This window comes from Cotesia glomerata, linkage group LG6 (genome assembly GCF_020080835.1).
Source record: "Cotesia glomerata isolate CgM1 linkage group LG6, MPM_Cglom_v2.3, whole genome shotgun sequence".
Classification (NCBI taxonomy): domain Eukaryota; kingdom Metazoa; phylum Arthropoda; class Insecta; order Hymenoptera; family Braconidae; genus Cotesia; species Cotesia glomerata.
Window position 1 is genome coordinate 24,923,512 of NC_058163.1, and position 21,629 is coordinate 24,945,140.

The 21,629-nt window shown below is 30.0% G+C and overlaps 1 long non-coding RNA gene across 1 annotated transcript; it reads right to left on the bottom strand.

Annotated features, from left to right (window-relative positions):
* Window positions 1–1,114: 1,114 nt before the first annotated feature.
* LOC123267011 lies at window positions 1,115–18,141 on the bottom strand. The gene is made up of 3 exons (XR_006509941.1): window positions 18,127–18,141; window positions 3,212–3,216; window positions 1,115–1,225 (listed from the first exon to the last, which is right to left on the bottom strand). It is a non-coding gene; the product is annotated as an uncharacterized LOC123267011 (long non-coding RNA).
* Between the last annotated feature and the right edge of the window lie 3,488 nt (window positions 18,142–21,629).

Genomic DNA, 21,629 nt, shown 5'->3' on the forward strand with positions numbered 1-21,629 from the left:
CCTACAGGGCAAGCTGATTAGTTTCCACCCGCTAATTCACATTCGCAAATTGGTTTGTTCCATTGATTAAACATAAAATTTTGTAAAATTGTTTATTTCCAAAAATTATAATTGTATAGATGTGATTAACTTAAACTCTACTGATTGTGCCACGCAGACAACAAAAGTTGTTTGAATAGGATTTAAAATTATCGATCCTTAAAGTTAGATGAATAGAAGGTATATTTTTAGACGACGATTTAACAATTTAACTAAAGCAACTAATGTGATCTGAGTTGATTCCCTGAGGGTCTCCAGTGCTACGAATATTAGGATCACGATCCATCTATGTTCTTGCCAGCATCCATTGAGTTAATACCACCGGCACACACTGAACGACTCTCGTATTGGCTGCAGAGTACTAACATACATGTATAGTTAGTGTATACCAAGTAACAGAGTAGTTTAGAGAAGGAAAGCTGACAGAGCTCCAGAATGACCCTAGAGTAGAATCCGGGAACTGGGGCTCCCCGCGGATTCACCAGGATTATCGTAATAGTTTAGCAAGGTTTAACGTACGCCTTCGGGACCCTCCTGAGCCCTATACCGGACCGCCTAACGTTTCAACCCCTAAAACTCGGCGTGCCCATCATCACCACAAGCTACTCGACATCATCGGCATAACTGCCGGATTACCAAAATATCCGAAGAGTTATACAGAGAAAAAAATACATATTGGCTCAAGAACAATATTCTTGCCTACAGAATATTTTTAAGAAGTAAACGAATATTTTGATTGAGGTAAATTATTTTCTAGATATTGAACACTTTAATAATTAAACATAAAATACTTCAAACTAAAAAATTAAAGCTTTCAAAGAAAGATTTATATTTTACTTACTCCAAAACTAAAGAATTCAACTCAAAAAGATGATGTTCTTTACTTTAGAAAATCTGACAGCAGCGCTGCCTTAAGATGTCCAAAAATCACATATTGCTAATCAGGTAGAAGTATCCTTTGTAGCCAGTGTATCTTTTTTGGCCACTTTATTTTCAAATAATTGTATAAATATTTCTATGAGGGCAAAAGACTTTTTGAATTTAATTCGTATAAATGTACTAATTCATAAATTCTACACTGAAAAAAAAAATTCTTGACTAGAGTGTAAATTTTCTTGGCTCAAGAAAATATTAAGGAAGATTAAAAACTTCTTGAATGAAGTTAAAGTTTTTTGAGCAACAGTTACTATGGCAACGGGTACTATAGCAACGGTTACTATGGCAACAGTTATTATAGCAAAGGTTACCATGAAAACGGTTAAATATATTTATCATATATTAAAAAGTTAATGTGACGTTTTCATTGTTGTCGCTTTTCGTTGCTATGATGACCACTTAGGCAACGGTTACCATAGCAACGGTTACTATGGTAACGGTAACTATGACAACGATTGAATATTAATGAGTAAAATTTGTAGAAATATTAATTAATTAAATTGTCGATGATAAATATTTTGACCAAAGTGCGTTCGATTTTCTAGTCTTTTATTAAAAGGTTAATGTGACGTTTTCATTGTTGTCGCTTTTCGTTGCTATGATGACCACTTGGATAACGGTTACCATAACAACGGTTACTATGGTAACGGTAACTATGGCAAAAGTAAAATATTAATGAGTAAAATTTGTAGAAATATTGATTAACTAAATTGTCGATAATAAACATTTTGACAGAAGCGCGTTCAATTTTATATTTTACTAAAATATCAAGTAGCCAAAAATGGTCCTAAGATGGCCAAAACCGGTAAGGTAAAAGCCCCAATAGATGATCATGTACCAGTTATGTACCAGTCATGTACCAGTATATGATCACTTCATGTATTTGTATACCTATATTCGTGAATATAGATATACAAATACATGGAGTGATCATATACTGGTACGTGATCATCTATTGGGGCTTTTACCTTACTTCTATCCTATATTAACAGATTAAGTGGTATCACTCTGTTTTAAGAACGCGGTCTAATCGGGGTTCGAGTCCGCTCTTGGGCGTATTTTATATTAATTTTAATTTGTCAAAAAATTAATATTCTTAAGCCCTAAACATTGATGTTGTTGAGTTAAGTATTTACTTGTTGAGCTCAGAGAATAATTTTATATACTACCAAGTCTTTTACGTTTAAATGAAAATGTCTTTTCGCTTAGTTAAAAAATAAATTGTTTTTCGATCAAAAGTTATTTTCTTAATTCTAGTTTTTTTATACTATTAATTAATAAAATTTTTTTAATTTAAGAAAAAAAGTTCTTTTACTCGAAGAACAGATTTTTGAAGACTAAATAGTTCTTGATTTAAGTCAACCTCTTTTTCTCTGTACATAGTATCTTGCATTGTAATGTTAAATTTTAATACATTATTTTATCATATACCGGAGCAAGTGAGCGGCGACGAAAATGATGGTGATGATAATGATGATGATGATAGCAGTCGGATACTCCTATTCATCCCCATGACATTATTTTCGTTGGTGACGTAACGCGAGAAACCGACGTATCACCCGCAGCCAGGCTTCATCCGGTCGGTTGAAAAACCCTTCCGACACAACGTGACTTGCGATGTTAACTGGAGCAAGGAACGTCATTCCACTGGCAGAGCACAGGAGAGCCGAGGACAGAGGAACCCGGTCTACCCAGACAGAAAAAGAATGAGAGTTTCGGGAACACGGTAAGACTACCACCATCCACCATCCACCATCCACCATCCACCATCTACACCAAGACCAAGAGAAAGACGCTCCAGAATAAGAAAACAACTTTTCGGAAGAATAAAAAGAGTATCAGGAAAGTAGAAGTAAAAAAATTATAAGAAAGTAGTTGAGGATCTTGGAAAAACGTGGTGGATCTACCTTGCTTCTACTTCTTACATGTATACTTTTGCTGTACTTTCATACCCATTTCTCTGGAAACGTGTCCCGCGGAAGTATAACTAGCCTTTTGTGTCCCGGGCAAACAAATGGAACTAATACACAGAAAAAGATTACTTTATTCAAAAGATAGATTTTTGATCAAAAAACTAAGTTGTTTTGAAATGGATCAACTATTTTTATTCCGTAAATTCTCGACTTTAAACTTGGTTTTATAATAATCCGTGAAAGAAATATTCATATGATGTTCTGATCTAGTCGTATATGGCCATATAAGGTTATTTGTGGGGATGAAAAAAATTATTTATTACAATTTCTTTCAAATTAGACAAAAATTGGTTTTGTAATTGATTAACCTAAAATTAATGTCAGATAAGCTCTTTAGGACTCTCCAAGAGTCCAAAACTATTCGTACTTTAGAACTTAACATCTTAGCCTTAACTCTTTTATTATAAAAATTCAGCGATCGTACGCCCTCTATCGGTAATCTTCAACACTTTTTGGTTAACAAAAACTATACATTTTATATTATAAGTATTTCAATATTATAAGAAGTATTATATCTAGGATTAATTTGTTTGAGTTTAGTTTTCGATTCACCGATAGGTGGCGCATGCTTGCGGAGATTTCTCACAAGCAGAAATATGAGACTAAGAGTATTTAGTACCAATCGTAGTATGATGAATAACAGTTATGACGTAAATCTATATTATTAAGAGAATAAGAAAAATTTTGTGTCCAGGATAGTCATATGAAAAAATCGGTTTTTTAGTGAAATTTAGTGTCAAAGGTCTTGATTTGAATTTGTGCCTTTTAAAAGTTTCATATCATTTTCACCGATAGTCAATTTATTATGATGTATTTAGGCTGCATTTGAAAATAATCTATCTCTAGACACATAATTAAGAAATGACCTTGTATCTTGTGAAATATTGACATTTTTGAAGATATAAGCGTATTCCGATGTTACACTCATCGAGACCTTTCATTTAAGTATCCACATCAATTTTTCATATATTTCATACATTATATATATAAAAATACATCAAAAATGCATGTGGGTACTCAAATGAAAGCTCTTGATGAGTACAACATTAAGATGAGCTTATATCTTTAAAAATGGCAATAACTAAGAACTAATATTGCTATCTTGTCAACTATTGATCTTTTTAAAGGTATAAGCTCATCCTGATGTTACATTTATCAAGAACTTTCATTCAAATACCCACATCAATTTTTCATATATTTATATATATATATATATATGAAAAATATATCAAAAATGCATGTGGGTACTCAAATGAAAGCTCTTGATGAGTGTAACATCTGGATGAGCTTATATCTCCAAAAATATCAATAATTAAGAAATGACTTTGCTATCTTTTCAACTTATGATATTTTTAAAGATATAAGCTCATCCCGATGTTACAATCATCAAGACCTTTCATTTGAGTACCCACATCAATTTTTCATATATTTATATATATTATATATATGTATATGTGAAAAATATATCAAAGTGAATGTGGGTACTCAATTGAAAGCTTTTGATGTGTGTAACATCGGGATGAGCTTATATCTTTAAAAATGTCAATAGTTAAGAAAATACAGTGCAATTTAACAAAAATCATTATTTAATGAAGCAAAATTTTATTTATTTACAATTCACATGTCACGGCAGTCACATTGTGACTGCAAGGTTGCTAGTAAAAAATTAACTAATTAATCAACAAGTTTAAAATTTAGCCAGTCTAGCAAAAAGTTAAAATATTTTATATTTTATAGCGGTAAGTTTAAAATGAAAGATACAATATTCTTTACCGTTACTCAAACCTCCGTGGTTCTTGTTCTCAAAAAGCAAGTAAAGAAAAGTAAAGAAAGAAGAATAGAACTCTCTAGACGCGTGTATGCTGGGTGGTAGGATCTTAGCGGGCGTGTTACGGCCCCCATAACCATTATGAGCACTAGGTACTATAGCATAGTGGCATAAGTACAGCCAGTAGATACTCGCTCATCCTCACCCGGTTTATGCCCTCCGTTAACATTTTTGGGGCTCGGAATCTCTCCGCAGAATGTGGAGCATAACGGTTAATTTCGCAATTCACCTCTACTCTCTGGGGTGGGTGTGTTCCACCCCCGCGGCAGGCCCAGAGCACCTCAGTCAAGTCGACACTCACCAAGTCATACCAGAGTATTCCCGTCGGACGTTAAGGGGTGAAAAGAGCACTCAATACTTTTTTTGTTCCTTTCACCTTATTCACAACGACCCTCGCCAAAATCTACTATTTTTTTATCTCTCCCTCTAGTCTTTTTCATTTTTTTAATACTATTCTCTTTTACCGCAGTGTGATGCTGCCGCTGCTGCTACTGCTGGGGTGAACGAAATTTATCTGGATAACAAGCGAGTGCCTGGAAGGTAATTTTTGTAAATACTCACGACCTTTTTATACCGTTGAGGTTACGCTTTTGGTAAGTGGAAATAAAAACTCCTTTTGGATGCCAGACTGATAGGAGAATAATATTGAATAAGTACATTCATTTTAACTAATGTACGATTCAGTTGATCAGAGAATTACAAATGGTCGAATTAGTTACACTGAAAATACAATACGTTCATACAAGTTGAAAAATTTTCTTCAAAAATTGCCATGAAAATGACAGTAAGAAATAATGAAAGTGAAAAATTGATAAAATAAATCGTTATTTTTTACTATTTTTAAAGTAAAAATTATAGTCAATAAAATTTTTTTAAATTTAGTGGACTTTAGAAAAAAAATAGCGCCAATAGGAAATTTCGCAAGAATTTTATAATTTAGAGTTAAATAAAATGTTTAATAAAATAACTTCTCAGTTTCATAAAAAATTTCACCTTTTGGTGATTTGTTGTTGCTGAATTACAGTTAATTTTAATAAAATTCAATATAATTATCATTCTAATTAAATTTTATAGAATATATCATTTTTTCTAGAAATGTTTACGTCAATTAACATGGTATATTGATCAGAAATTGGTTTAGTAGTTGATTAAACTAAAAACCAATATCAGATAAGCTTCTTAGTAGAGGAAAAAAAGAACTTTTTTATTTTAATTTAGTTTTTAAGTCTTCGTAGATAGTTTTCATTATTTTATTTTATTTATAAACTGTATAAAATTTAATAAAATGTGATTAAATATAGATATTTTATCATTTCTCACTCTAGGTCAATCATTTTGAGGGTCTAATTAACAATTGGTCTAACTCTTTATTTTTTTTAATTTTGATGTAGTAATAGTCCAATTATAAATTATTTGAATGCTTCTAACTAAAATATTATACTTCTATTAATAATATACCTCTATTGAATATTAAATTGTTTTTTTTGTAATCGAAAAAAATAGACCCAGAAAAAATTTTAAAGTTATGAAAAATTTATATTATTTCATTAACATTATTATAAAATACAAATTATAATAATAATAATAATAATTGTATTATACCCACAATTTTCCTGAAAAACAAGCACCCTCAGAATGATCACTCCATTTTTTGTTATAAAAAAAATATCATCATCACTATCGTTATTATTATTATTATTATTATTTTATAATAATTTTAATGAAATAATATGAATTTTTCATAACTTTAAAGTTTTTCCGGGAGTCGACAATTTCACTGATAGAAAATTGATGTTGACTCAAGAGATATTTTCTTGATATAAGAATTTATTTTGGAAGACCAATGATTATTTTGCTTTAAGAATTTCTTGTCTTGATTTAGATATTCTTGGCTTAAGAGCTATATTATCTTCAATCGATACATTTAAGTTTTTCAATCAAAATAACATTATCGTTTAAAAAACTTAAAATAATTCATCAAAGTATGTTTCAAAAACTAAATAGTCTTTATTTGTTATACCAAAAAAAAAAATTATTTCTTGGAAATAAGTAAATTAATGACTCAAAAAAAAAAGCCATTCTTAACACAAGTCGGTAACATCTTGAATCAATGTTATCGCCTATCTTGAACCAAGAGACAAAAATTCTTGAAAGAAATATATCTATATCTAGTTTCAAGAGTTCAAGTTTTGAAGAAAAAAAATTTATTGAATCAAGATTGTTTTTCTATCAGTGTTGCTAATTAGAACATCGATTTAAAATTCGGTATCATTAATGTATTTTGATATTTCATTATTTGACTTTTTTATAGTTATTTAAATCGAAATTGTTAAGTAAAAAAAAATCATTGTTATTTCAAGACTTAATTCTCTAATAAAAAGAAGATTTTGCTAACCTGCGCCCTCCGTTGGAGATTTTCAACACTATTTTTTATCAAAAAATTTATATATCCATTAGGGTGGCGCAAAAAAACCGACTATTTTTTTTTTTGAGTCTCGAGTGAAAAAATGTTAGTTTTTTATGTTTTAAGAGCTCTCTCCAAAGGACAGCTTAAAAAAAAATTTTTAAGATGTCGCCCCAAATTTTTTTTAATTTCAAAAATCGTCAAAAATCGAATTTTTTTTTTATTTTTTTTTTCTCGTTACGGTATAATTTTATAGACTAAAAAAAAATAAATTTCTGAAAATTTTAGTTCAAAATTTGAATTTTGAAAGGTCACTCATAATTTTTTTCAATTTATTAGTGCATTAGTTTAGATTTTTTCGAGCGACCTTTTACTATTCAAATTAAAAATCCATACATTTTTTTTTTTTATTTAGTACAATAATCGATAAAAATACATCACGTGATGAACTAAAAATCAAGCACAACATAGAAAATATAATTTTTTTTTAATTTAATAATTTTATTTAATCAACTGCCAGGCGTGGGTTCGAATCCCAAGCTGGTCTTAGAAACCAGCTTGGTTGAGATTTGACCTTGCCGCGTAGGTTAAGATTTTTTCAAAGCAAAAAGACCCCAACGTACCACTCCCAACACTTAAAGTCGGCGATATGACTAATTAAAAAAAAAAAAAAAGTTATGAGCGACCTTTCAAAATTTAAATTTTGAACTGAAACTTTCAGAAACTTATTTTTTTTGGTCTATAAAATTATACCGTAACGAGAAAAAAAATTAAAAAAAAAAAAATTCAATTTTTGACGATTTTTGAAATTTTAAAAAATTTGGAGTGACTCTTAAAAATTTTTTTTTAAGCTGTCTTTTGGTGAGGGCTCTTAAAACATCAAAAACTAACATTTTTTCGCTCGAGACAAAAAAAAATAGTCGGTTTTTTTTTGCGCCACCCTAATATCCATGTATATGACTACATAAAGCCGGAAATGAAATTTTTCCCCGGGATTGTCAAACATTAGACTGCTCACTTAATGACGCCCCGAGAACTTGCAAGCAAAAACAAAGAAGACAATAAAATTCCATAGGAAGTACTCTTGTGGTAAGCGTTAAAATTCCAGCGAAAAGCGGGACAAAAGGAGCAGGACTCCCGGGCATAAAGGGTTCACTGTATAGTTGATAATGTCAGACGAGTGTGAACCGGAAAGAGTGAATAGTGAATACAAGAGTCTCGAATGAAGTAAAGGGGAGGCCGAGGGATGAGAGCGAGTGGCTTAGTCAAGTTTTAAGTTCTTAATAATTCGTACGCACACACGTGGCCTGGGGATGCACAAATGCACGTCTGAGGGTGCGAGGATCCCACGTAGGAGCTCACCCTTTCCCCAGGAGGCTGGATGAGTCCAACGCACGTAAATTCACGCGAGCACAAGACTTTTATCGCGCGGAAACATTTACCAAGCGGTGGCATTTGCATGCAAACACGATCGGCCCTCTCTTTCTTCCCTTCATCTTTACTTTTACCTTTCTCTGACTTACAAACTCGCTATCCGTCTCCGTCTTGCACCCACTTTTGGCTTGTTTTCAAGACTCTCGTTTGTAAGACCCTGAAATATTCCCTTTTCCTCGTTCCCGGGTGTTCCGGCCGCAGCTTCCGTCGCCAGCTAGAAAAAATTTCTCCTCTTGGCTGTTTTGTGTATACACATTAAAAAAAGTAAAAACGGCAAAGTTTCTCATGAAATAAAATAACGGTAAAAAGCTGAGCGTAGATGGAAACCCTCGGAAAAAATCACCGTTTCATTGTTTATTTATTATTATTCTCTTTTGTCAACAAGTCTTAGGGGTTATGGGGGCAGCCCAGGAGCATTGTGTGTCTTCTTTTCAAGGACTTCTCATTCTTTTTTATAAATAAAGACAATAAAAGTTATTAAATATTATATTTTTTATTATGCTTTCCGCTCTTATAAAAATAACACCAATGAAAAACTATTTTGATGCAGAAAAAATTTTTAAATTTTATCAAAAAGTGCATCTAGAAAAATAAAAGGTCTTTTGATTCATGCACAGAAAAAAAATGCATTTGAATCAATTAAATAATTTTGAACAACTTCATCTTCTTGATTTGAGTAGAAAATTTTTAAACTAAGAAATTTTTCTTGGTTTAAGTAAATTTTATTTGATTCAAGAATTTTTCGTCTTGATTCAAAACAATTAAACTTTGCAAAATTATTTTCTTGGTTCAAGAATTTTTCACTTGATTCAAGTTAACTTTTTTTTCTGTGTGAATATTTTTTAGAAAATTCGACTCTTGCTTTGAGATATTGAGTGGGAATTTGTTCAAGAAATTCAGGAATTGAATTAAGAAAATAAAACAAAGAATGTAAGAAGATAAATTTACGAATTTGGTGAGAATTTTGTCAATTCCTTCAACCATGCATACGATTTTTAAACTATACTGAAAAATTAACTTGATTCAAAAGTAAAATTTTTGAATTAAGTAAAATTTACTTAAACTTGAAAAAATTTCTCAGTTCAAAAATTTTTCTACTTAATTCAAGATGGAGTTTTAAGTATAAATATAAATAGATTTCACCCAAAAATTTCTTCCTCAAGAGTTATGATACGTGATCAAATTGATCAACAATATTAAAGTCTTATGTTTAAAATATCGAAAATAATGTGTATCAAAAATATAAAAAATAAAGCTTAAAAACTTTTTTATTAGTTTTAAGTTTCTATCCTGTATATTTCTTCGAATTTCTTTGATGAAATACAAATTATTTTTCCTATCGATACCCGTACTACGATGTTGTTACCTATATTAAGAAAATTTTACAGCAGATTGTACAACGATCCACACGGAAAAAGGAAAACTCAAAAAATTACATTATAAATAGTAATAAGTGTCCCGTCGTATTCAAAACTAGAAAAATTACAGTTCGAAATAACATTTTTCTAAATTCAAACTATAAATGTTAATTTTCAGAGCTTTCAATGTAATATTTACATTTTGAAAATCTGTAATAATTACAATTTGAAACTGTAATTTTTCCAGTTTTCATCATGGAGCGTTACTTTACATTACGGCTGCCCAATTTTAAAACACAGTAACTGACAATTTTAAGATTTTTAAAAATTTTTCTTATTAAAAAAAAGTTTGCGCGCCAAATTGATTTATGAATAGAAAATACTTGAATATTAATATTTTTAAGAAAAAATACTTGTAATTAAGGTCTAAATGTTATAAGAAATGCAGCAATGCTAAAAAAAATGATGTATAAAAATTTTGCAGTAATTGTATTCTAAAATTGGGCAGCCGATTATATAATGTGATTTTTTTATTTTTCTTTTTTTTGTGCATCGTTAAAATTTGATCAATAGGATTCGACAGATGTAAATATTTATTTAAAAATAGTTAGTAACCAATTTGACCTTAAAATTTTGAACATGACTTACATGATATTGTTATGATTCAATTTTTCATAAAAATTAAAGTTTCTAAAATTTTGTGAGTTACATGAGACTTTATTTTCTTTTCAAAAATTATAAATTTTTTTCTCATCCATCTCAAATTCTTATTGGAAAAAAAAACTTTTTATCAGATTCAGTTACATTAATGAAATCAATAATCCCATTATCTGGATTATAAATACCCCGGGGTAATGAGTAATCGTTAATAGTTAGAGTTAACAGGATACAGCAATTTAGTACAGAATTGAAAATAAAACTTAATGATGAAGAGGCAGATGCGATGAGCATAAACTCCAATTGGTGCATGACTCAATGCAGTCTTCTATATCTATACTATATACATACATTGCCCTGTTGCTGTTACCATTATACTGACACCAGTCCACTTTTCCGAGTTTTATGTACAAAATTCAGCGTCGCTATCTGCATACACACATGTACCCATACCAGCAGGAGCTGAGGGGGATGAAGGCGAAGGGAAGTGAAACACAGGACTAATCGGGTGATTTTTCCGGCATCAGTCTGTGAATATCAACGGCGCTGGTGAGCCGCCGGCGTTAAGAACGACAAACGATCGACGATCCATCAGGCTCAACGGGAACAGTCTACCCTGTGCGGTACTATCTCTTCACCCCCTCGCCGCCCTTCTCCTCTATCTACAGCTACAACCCTTCCCTCCTCTCCCTACCTGTCCCTTTGGTATTCTTGCTCATTTCGTTCCCGCGACGCCGTGAACTTTTTTGTTTTTTCGTTTTTGGGCGGTGAAACTCGGCATCAAAGTAAGACATATCTCTGGGGAATTAAACCTTAAAAGTAAGACAAATTGGATTATCGATGTGACTGTCAAGTCTAAGGACAAGGAGAAAATTTAATTGGAATTGTTTTTACTTAGTTTTGGCGTGAATTTTTGAATTAAAATTGAGAGATAAATATGTATGCAGTAAAAAAAAAAAAATGTGGAAAATCCAAAAGTGCACGCCTCATAATCTCATTTTCCATAATAAAATTGATTAAAATAAAATACAAATATTTTTTTAATCTTTCGCACCATTGTCCACCTAAAAAAGAAAAACACTGCTTATGTATTGTAAACGAACCTTATTTACATAGATATAGATATACAAACGGTTAGTGGATTTTTAGTTTATTGCTAATTATAAATAAACTACATTGAATTAGACCGTGATCTTCGAAAGGACTTAGTTTTAAATCATACTGAAGCGTATAAAAAATAAATGGACTTGATCAGTTAAGTTTTTCGGGAGTTATCGTGACCACGCCAGTTTTCATACATATATTTGACAGCCGGACAAACATGGAATAATTTTTTTAAACATTTTTTTTATTTATTTAAAAAGCAAAATGTCTTTTAAAAATGTCATAAGTGTTGAAACTAGTATTTTTTCATTACATTTATATGTAAATATTGTTCTACAAGTAAGATAGAAAATAAATAGAGACAATTTTAGTTCAAGAAATCGCTTGATTTTTGTAAGCCGAGTGTAGAGCACAACCTCATTGCTTCGCTTATGAGGCGTGCAATGTGAAATTATGAATATATAATAACTAAAAATTTGATTTTTTACAATAACTTTCATTCAAAATCAAAATCACAGACATTATTTCAAATAATAACACAGCAATAATTAAATTATTGAAAAATTTTAATTTCCAAAAATTTCCAAAAAGTTTAATAAAAACATTTTAAAATAATTTCTAGAATTAAAACAAATTTTTTTATTTTTTAAAATTATTCATCAGTTAAATAAAAATTTTTAAACTATCAAAAATATCTTTAGAGAAAATAGACGAATATTTTGATTCAATAAAATTTAACTTAATAAAATGTTTTTGGTTTAAATTAATATTTTTCTCTTTATAGGTGTAAGAAAAATGTTTTCACTATATAATGTATCGTTTAGAATTGACAATAGATAGAAGAGAATAAAGAAAAGAAGAGTCGATCTATTTTTGAAAATAAGAAAGTTGAAATAAAATAACCGTTTTATTTATTAAAGTTGTCGACGTTGTTTTCTGTTATGTAGGAATCTGTCGATGAACATGAAGTGAAGAAAAATAAAAAAAGTAATGTATCGACGTGTGTTTACCGGAGTATACGTTTCCGATCACTTATTAACAGCTCCCCAGATGCCCGCCAGAAAAATAAAGACCCGGAGAGAGAGAGAGAGAGAGAGAGGAAGAGGAAAATAAGAAAAAAATAAAGAAAAGAGTACGCCTTTTATTATTTCTTTATTCAAACATTTAATATAATCATTTGAGAATAGGCGAGAGGTGTAGCAGCAGGAAAAAAGGGTCTTTGTTATTTTAACGCAGCCGTGAGAGCTGCGAAAATGAGAGAAGAGGCTGGAGGAAGAAATAAAGGAAAAGCGAAACGAAGCTGTGGGGGTGGGTGGGCTGTGCAGTGCAGAAACCAGAGGAAGAGGGTGCCAGGGCTCAGGGAAAGGAGAAAGAAGAAAGAAGAAAGCCGGAAGAAGAAAAGGGTGTGAGGATAACAACGATGGAAAGTGAAGAAGAGAGAGGAAAATAAAAAAGGCGGAAGCAATATCGCACCGCGTGGCTGGAAACTCGTTTTGTCCATTAAAGCACGATTCCTTGTGCAAGTGCTACAGAGCACCCACCACCCACCACCCACCTTTGCTCCTTTTAGTTTTTTCTTTATTTTCATTTTAGCTGCGTATCTTCTATCCTGCCCACGTCAATAAGACTACATTGTCTTTTTCCGCACGCTTGTACGGTTGACTAATAATTTACGGGTTTTATATTTTTAAAGCGGGTTAATTGTTGCTGCTATCATTGTTCTGGAATTAGTTTGATGAAATTTTAGGATGTATTGCACGCCTCATAAGCGAAGCAAATGAGGTTGTGCTCTACACTTGCCTTACAAAAATCAAGCGATTTCTTGAACTAAAATTGTCTCTATTTATTTTCTATCGCACTTATAGAACAATATTTAGATATAAATGTAATGGAAAAACACTAATTTCAACAATTATGACATTTTTAAAAGACATTTTGCTTTTTAAATAAATAAAAAAAATGTTTAAAAAAATTATTCCGTGTTTTTCCGGCTGTCAAATGTATGTATGAAAACTGGCGTGGTCACGATAACTCCCGAAAAACTTAACTGATCAAGTCCATTTATTTTTTATACGCTTCAGTATGATTTAAAACTAAGTCCTTTCGAAGATCACGGTCTAATTCAATGTAGTTTATTTATAATTAGCAACAAACTAAAAATCCTTTAAAAAAAAAAAAAATTTTATTTTGTTTAAGAAATTTTTTTTTTATGAAAATTATTTTTACTCTGAGTAATTTTTTTTTTTTTAAATTATAATTATAAATATTATTATTATTATTATTATTATTATTATTATTGTAATAATTTTTTTTTTTTTTTATTATAATTATAATTATAATTATTATTTTTATAATTATAAATAACAGAAAATTTTTTACTAGAATCGTAAATTAATCGTTTGTATATCTATATCTATGGAAATAAGGTTCGTTTATAATACATGCGCAGTAATTTTCTTTTTTGGGTGGACATTGGCGCGAAAGATTTAAAAGTATTTTTTGTATTTTATTTTAATTAATTTTATTATGGAAAATGAGATTATGAGGCGTGCGCTTTTGGATTTTCCAAACTTTTTTATTTTTAGGTAAATTAATAGAATTACTTACTTTTAAAAACCTATAAAAAATTTTCTGATATTACCTGAAGCATCTATATAGCGTTACAAATATCATAAAAAAGTAAATCGACAAAAGATACCGTTGGAAAGCATAAGAACATTAAAAAGATTTTTTTTTGAAAATCGAAGTAATTATGATCTATAAGTGTAATACTGAAAAAAATTGTTTTCTGCCCTCCGGCCGGAAAGTGGCAACTTTCTGGCCGCTGCGCTAAACAAAGTTGCCACATTCCGGCTACGTCGAGCAGAAAAATAGTATACACACCTTGGCCAGTAAATAAGAAAGCCTCAGATCACATGTTTGTCAACCTCGGCTTCGCCTCGGCCAACAATTACATGTGATCTGAGACTTTTCTTATTTTACTGGCCTAGGTATGTAATATACTATTTCTTCAATTTTAATTTTTTTGTCATAATGATAAAAATTCGGATGTTATAAGCTCTTAGGATGCGTGATATGTTCATATACAATTTTCGAACATGAGTAATGTTCAAAATTTCAAACAGATGGCGCATGATCCCTAAATTTTCTCATTATTAGAGAGTTCAGTTTGATGCGTTAAGTTTTAGAATAAAAATAATTTTTTTTGCATTAGTTAAAGCGTATCTGATATTATTTAATTTAATTAATTTTTGGACCAATTTGTGTTTAATACTATTTGATGATTGAGTTTAATATGACCAAATTAAAAAAATTATAGGACATTTTTGGAAAATAATTTAAAAAAGCGGGTTGAAAGTAATGAAAATAGCGATAAATGAGTAATTTAGTAAGCTTCGTTACTCAAACCTTGTACAAGATTAAAAAGTATTTTCAAAGGAAAGAAAATTGAATAGCGATGCACAAAGTAGTTAAATATTGCTTTTATTATTTTATTAAAACAAAGTACGAAATTAAAAAAATGATTTAAAGTTGTGGTATTAATTTAAATTAAAACTATCTAGTCACAGTGCCAGAGTATAATTATTTCGTTCTTAAAACTTTTATTTTTTGGCAATCTTTTAGCCAGTTACAACCGAATTTATTACAGTTGTGCCAATTTAAAATCCTTTTGTAGACTATCATAATTATAACCTGAGCAATATTCCAAATAATTCTCTACTCAATATCACAATTATTTAATCAACTGAATTGATAATTGATATTTAAATTCACGCGATATATTTATAGTAATAAAAAAAAAAAGTTTGGAAAATCCAAAAGTGCACGACTCATAATGCTCATTTAATTATGAAATATATAAAAAAAAAAAAAAAAAACTTAAGTCGTTCAAAATTAATTGCCGAAAAAACAGCTGTAGTAGGAAGGTACTGCACAAGCGCCCCTGGTGGAATAAAATGTACATAATATCTATAGATATAGATATATCACCATCCATGTTAATTTTACATGGATATATATAGATATACAGTCTTGTAGTTTTCGTTTTTTATTAATTGCAATTAAACAACACTGAATTAATTAATCATTCGCATTCAGTGACCTACAATCGTCGATTAGAATTTAAAAAAAAAAATTTAACTCAATTAATGGATTTTTTCACAAGTTACAGTGTTTCCGGGTTTCACACATGACGGACAGGAAATTTTTTGACCTATTTTGGTGTTTTTTTCCAATTCTATTGCAGTAAATCAATTTTTAAAAAGTATGAAATTAATCTCCATTAAATTATCTCGACAATAGTATGCAAAATATCTTGATTCCGTGAACTAACAAGGCTATAATAATAAAAATAGCCGCCAAAATGAGGCGAAAAAAATTTTTCGATCGTAAAGCACTCTCTGATGCTTCGCATCATGAGTCGTGCAAAATTAATGCATAAAAAAATACAATTAACTATACTTTTATTTTCAAAATATCTTTAACAATAAAGATAAAAAATAATCTATAGAATATTATAAGAACTAAAAAGAAAAGCCTCAGATTTTTTTGTTCTAAAGAATTTTGACGTTTGTGATTTAACTTAGTTTGAAAAGGCAGATAAAATATTGCCGGAAAGTCCCTTGAGATATTTAGCGGTACTGAGTGAAATTTTTCCCATATATATATAAAATATAAATAAAATACAATAGATATATGTTGGTCTGTTTACTGTTGACTCTAGACTGCAGATTGTTGAGAGAACCTTACGTCGAAAGAAGAGGATGAGTAAGAGTTCCAGAGGGTTTCAAGTAGAATAAGTATGAGAGGCCTGTACTGAATTTACGATTTCTCTGCGGGGTGAGTACCCAGCTCCCGGTGCTTTTGTTTCGGCCACTGTTGGCACGCGTACCTGAGTTAAGATGTAGATGTGGCCGGGTGAGGTGGTTGTTATGCATAAATTTCCAGACGAACTAAACCTGCCCAGTTTTTCTCCAGAGTCTGGCTCCCGGATAGGAGAATAGTGCTACATGTACAACGTTCGCCGGTACGGGTTTTATGGGCTATCATGAAGATCGAGAGCCTGAGAAATTAAATCGAGCCTCTCGGGATCTCGAAAAATTAGTCACGGGCTCGTGCGTGAATAAAATAACGACCCTAATGGCTCGAGTAACTTGTTGAAATTAGCCTCTTGGTATGAAGAATTAAAGCGCTTCTGTTGGTAATTTCTTAAAATAAACCCTGCGATAGATAGGGAAGGCAACTTATCAAGGCTACTTTTGATGATTTTAATAGTTTTTGGCAACGCACGGACAATATATTTTTTTTTATTATTCATCTAAGGCTCAATATTTTTATTGATTTTCCCTTAAAATAATTCCTAGGTCTATTAATAATTTTATACGGTGAAAAAAATTTTATACACTGGAAAAAAAATTAGTATAATAATAATAATAATAATAATAATAATAATAATAATAATAATCTATTATTATTAAAAGAATAAGAAAAATTTTGAGTCCAAGATATTCATATGATAAATCGGATTTTTTAGTGAATTTGGTGTAATTACAAAGGTATTGATTTGAATTTGTGCCTTTTCAAAGTTTTATATCATTTTCACCAATAGTCAATTTATTATGATAAGTATTTAGGCTACATTAAAAAATACTCTGTCTCTAGATACATAATTAAGAAATGACCTTGTATCTTGAGAACTATTGACATTTTTAAAAATATAAACTCATCCTGATGTTACACTCATCAAGACCTTTCATTTGAGTACCCACATCAATTTTTCATATATTTATATATATTATATATATGTATGCATGGAAAATATATCAAACGCATGTGGGTACTCAAATGAAAGCTCTTGATGAGTGTAACGTCAGGATGAGCTTATATCTTTAAAAATGTCAATAATTAAGAAATGACCTTGTATCTTGTGAACTATTGATATTTTTAAAGATATAAGCTCATTCCGATGTTACACTCATTAAGACCTTTCATTTGAGTATCCACATCAATTTTTCATTTATTTTATATATTTATCTATATTATATATATATATATATATATGTATATATGAAAAATATATGAAAATGCATGTGGGTACTCAAATGAAAACTCTTGATGAGTGTAACATCGGGATGAGCTTATATCTTTAAAAATGTTAAGAGTTAAAAAAGTACAGTGCAATTTAACAAAAATCATTATTTTATGAAGCGAAATTTTATTTATTTATAGCTTACAAGTCACGGCAGTCATATAGTGACTGCAAGATTGCTAGAAATAATAATAATTTTATTTCGCTCAAAGGATTTTATGTTACACATTCTAGAAAAAGTTAAAAAGTCTAGGACAGAAATTTTTCCGATTTTCAAACTCGAAATTCATGTTACCTGATCCAACTTTTAAGCAAGAAAAAAAAAAATTTTTCACACATCAATCTCAAATCTTTAGGATTCAATTTTAAACTTCTTTCGCGTCAATTTATCTTGTAAAAACTATTAAAAATCGCAAAAAATCCAATTTAAGCTGAAGTAAGCTAAAGAGTTTACTCAAAATCTGTAAACAAGTTGAATAAAAGTTATTTTAGTTAAAATTCAGGTTTATATTAAATTATTAAATTTTACAAGCTAGTATTTAATAAAATTGTCAACAAACAGGCTGAAATAAGACCTTAAAAAAATGATCATAAAATTATAATTGTTATTATTTGTTTCTTCTGACAGTAAGATGAGAAAAAAAGCGTTGAAGTGAGTAATTCGAACGCTCTGACCCACTAATGCAAATCCGGATTAAATCCAAAGTGTGACACTCGTCTTAGTCGAAGCTCTGATATTTTAATCTTGTCTTGATTCCTTTAAACACTTTTTTCGTGAAATCATTTAATCAGATTTCAGTTCCCTTTCGGGAAGAAAGGGGTTTTGAGTGTTTAAGGTTAATTGTCCCTCAAACATAGAGGGAATATCAGTATTTTTGTCTGTGACAAGTTTTTTATTTTCTGTTTTTATATTTTTATAGCTAGATCTTTTGCCCCGATTTAGTTGCTCGACGAAACATATACAGAACCCGAGAAGACAAAAAATATTAAGTGGACAAAATACCTCGGGACTCGGAAAAAAAAAAAAAAAAATACTGAAGCACCACAAAAGGAGGGAGCTAAATTGGGCTATCTTTGTGTACAGATTCACCATCAACCCCTTTTCAGTTGCCCTTACTTAACTCGGCGTACGCACTTATCTAAGGTAAGAGTACAAAAAGGATAATACGTGGCCTCCGGGTTGCCTCTAATTGATGCTTCCTCTGTACAACCCTCTCTAGCTCTCAGCTTCGAGACTAAACGACCCGGTTTTATTATTTTTTTTTTCCCCAAATAAAACCAAAGCGCTCTTATTTAGATTTTTTTCTGTCTTCCTTCTAATATTTATATCTTTAAAAAAGTCAATATTTAAAAAAGTCCAGTGAAATTTAACAAAAGTCATTATTTAATAAAGCAAAATTTTATTTATTTATAGTTCTTAAGTCACCGCAGTTACATAGTGACTATCACTGATAGAAGGATTTAGTTCTATTTAATAAGATTTAGTAACAGGTACTAAATGATTTAGTAACAAACCTTTCATTACCAAATATTTAGTAATAGGTACTAAATCATTTCGCGTGACTAATGCAAGAAAGGCGCATAGCTACATGTTAGTAGGGATCCATGCTAAAAAGGAGCATAAAAAAAATTTTTTTTGCCTTTCTTCTTAAAATCGCTCAAAACACAAAGATCTATAAAAAATATGTGTGTGTACCAGAGTACACAGGTAAGAAGTGAAACTTCTTTATGACATATCATTTTTTACAATTTACAACTTCACAGAAATTGGGTAGATGAGACTTGAGAAAAAAAAAAAAAAAATTTTTCCGGATTAAATCAAAGCTATTTTAGTATTATAGACATGCATACAAATGATATAAGTAATTCATTTTATCATTGTTCTTATCTGTATTATTAAGAGAATAAGCGAAATTTTGTAGCCAATGTATTTATATGATAAAATAGGTTTTTATAGTTAAATTTGGTATCGTTGGAAAAGTTTTGACCTGAGTTGTGCCTTTTAAGGTTTCATATCATTTTCACCAATAGTTAATATATGATGATAAGTATTTAGGCTGAATTTGAAAATGCTCTATCTCTAGATACATAGTTAAGAAATGACCCTGTATTGACCCTAGTGAACTATTGACGTTGTTAAAGATATAAGCTCATCTCGATGATACACTCATCAAGACCTTTAATTTAAGTACCCACAACAATTTTTCATATATTTATATGTATAATATACATATGTATAGATGAAAAATATATCAAAATGCATGTGGGTACTCACAAAAGCTCTTGATGAGTGTAACATCGAAATGAGCTTATATTTTTAAAAATATCAATAGATAAAAAAGTACAGTGCAATTTAACAAAAGTCATTATTTAATAAAGCAAAATTTTATTTATTTATAGTTCACAAGTCACGGCAGTCACATAGTGACTGCAAGGTTGCTAGATATAATTATTGTAATTCATTAATTATGATCTTATCGTCATTACCATTGTTGTGATTTTTTAGATTCTGCCATTATTTAATCTAAAAATTAATTAATCAGTTTACAAAAATTATATAAAGAACTTTAATATTCATATTTCATGCCATAACTTAGTAAAAATAATTCAAAGCAGATATTTAATAACTATTTTTATTTACTAATAATTGTTTTGTTTTATTTTAAAATTATCATTTAATTTGTTTTTTCAAGTGTTTTTAGAATTAATAATGCTTACTAGATTTACTCTTTACGGCGCTATACTGAACTTTGATAAAAAAAAATCAACATGGCGCGTAACGGAAAATCGTGACGATTTTTACATTGCTACAAAATTTCTTTCATACGTTGATAAAGAAGTTTCACTTCAAAAATTCGAGTATCCTAAAGCTAAAAGGGCGTAACTCAAGACATGCGCCCTTTTAGCTTTTAGAAAAGTAGTGCCTAAAGCTAAAAGGGCACATAAAAAAAATTTAAGTTATTATAAAAAATTTTGATAAATAGTTTCACAAGACATAAAATAAAAAAGTTTAATGAATAAGAAAAAAATTTCTTAACAGCCGGTCCCTACACGGAAAGAACAAGATGATACTGGGTATCATCCAAGATTATAGTCAGTGATATCTGTGGTGAAAAAAAATTTCAGATAGTAGCTAAAAAAATCCAGATTATTCTGCGTGATATCTGGATTTTATTGTAATCTGGATTATACTAACTACTATCTGAAATTTTTTTTTACTCAATATAATCCGGGATGATATCCAGTGTCATCTTGTTCTTTTCGCGTACGATTGCAGCTTCATATTTCTCTTCTAGACAAAGAAGAATTTTGAAAAAAACGCTCTGCTACGTAATAGATTTTTTAATTATCTATTTCGTATAGCAGGGTGTTTTTTTTTCAAAATTGTCATTTGTTTAAAAGAAAAACATAAAACTTCAATAGCTTCATAATCATGAATGCACCGAGGATAGTACCGTTTCTTGCAGTGAGAGCGACGCGAGAAAAAGAGGGGATCGGCTGTTTTTGAGTACTTAAACAATATTGAAAAAATAATAATTTTTAACTATTTTCATACAAGCAATGGATAATTAAATTAATCGAAAACTAATGGGATTTAAATAATTTTCAAATAAAAAATAAATTAATATAATCACGCATATTTTGCAATTTTTTAAAAATATTTTTAATTGTAATTTTAAAAGAGTGTATGTTGAGTTAGAATACGCCTTTTTCGTATGAATCTACCGTTTTTTTTTTAATTTTTAGGCCAAAAATGAGCATTTCAATGAATTATTTAGAAAAAAAATTTATAAGCCCTTTTAGCTTT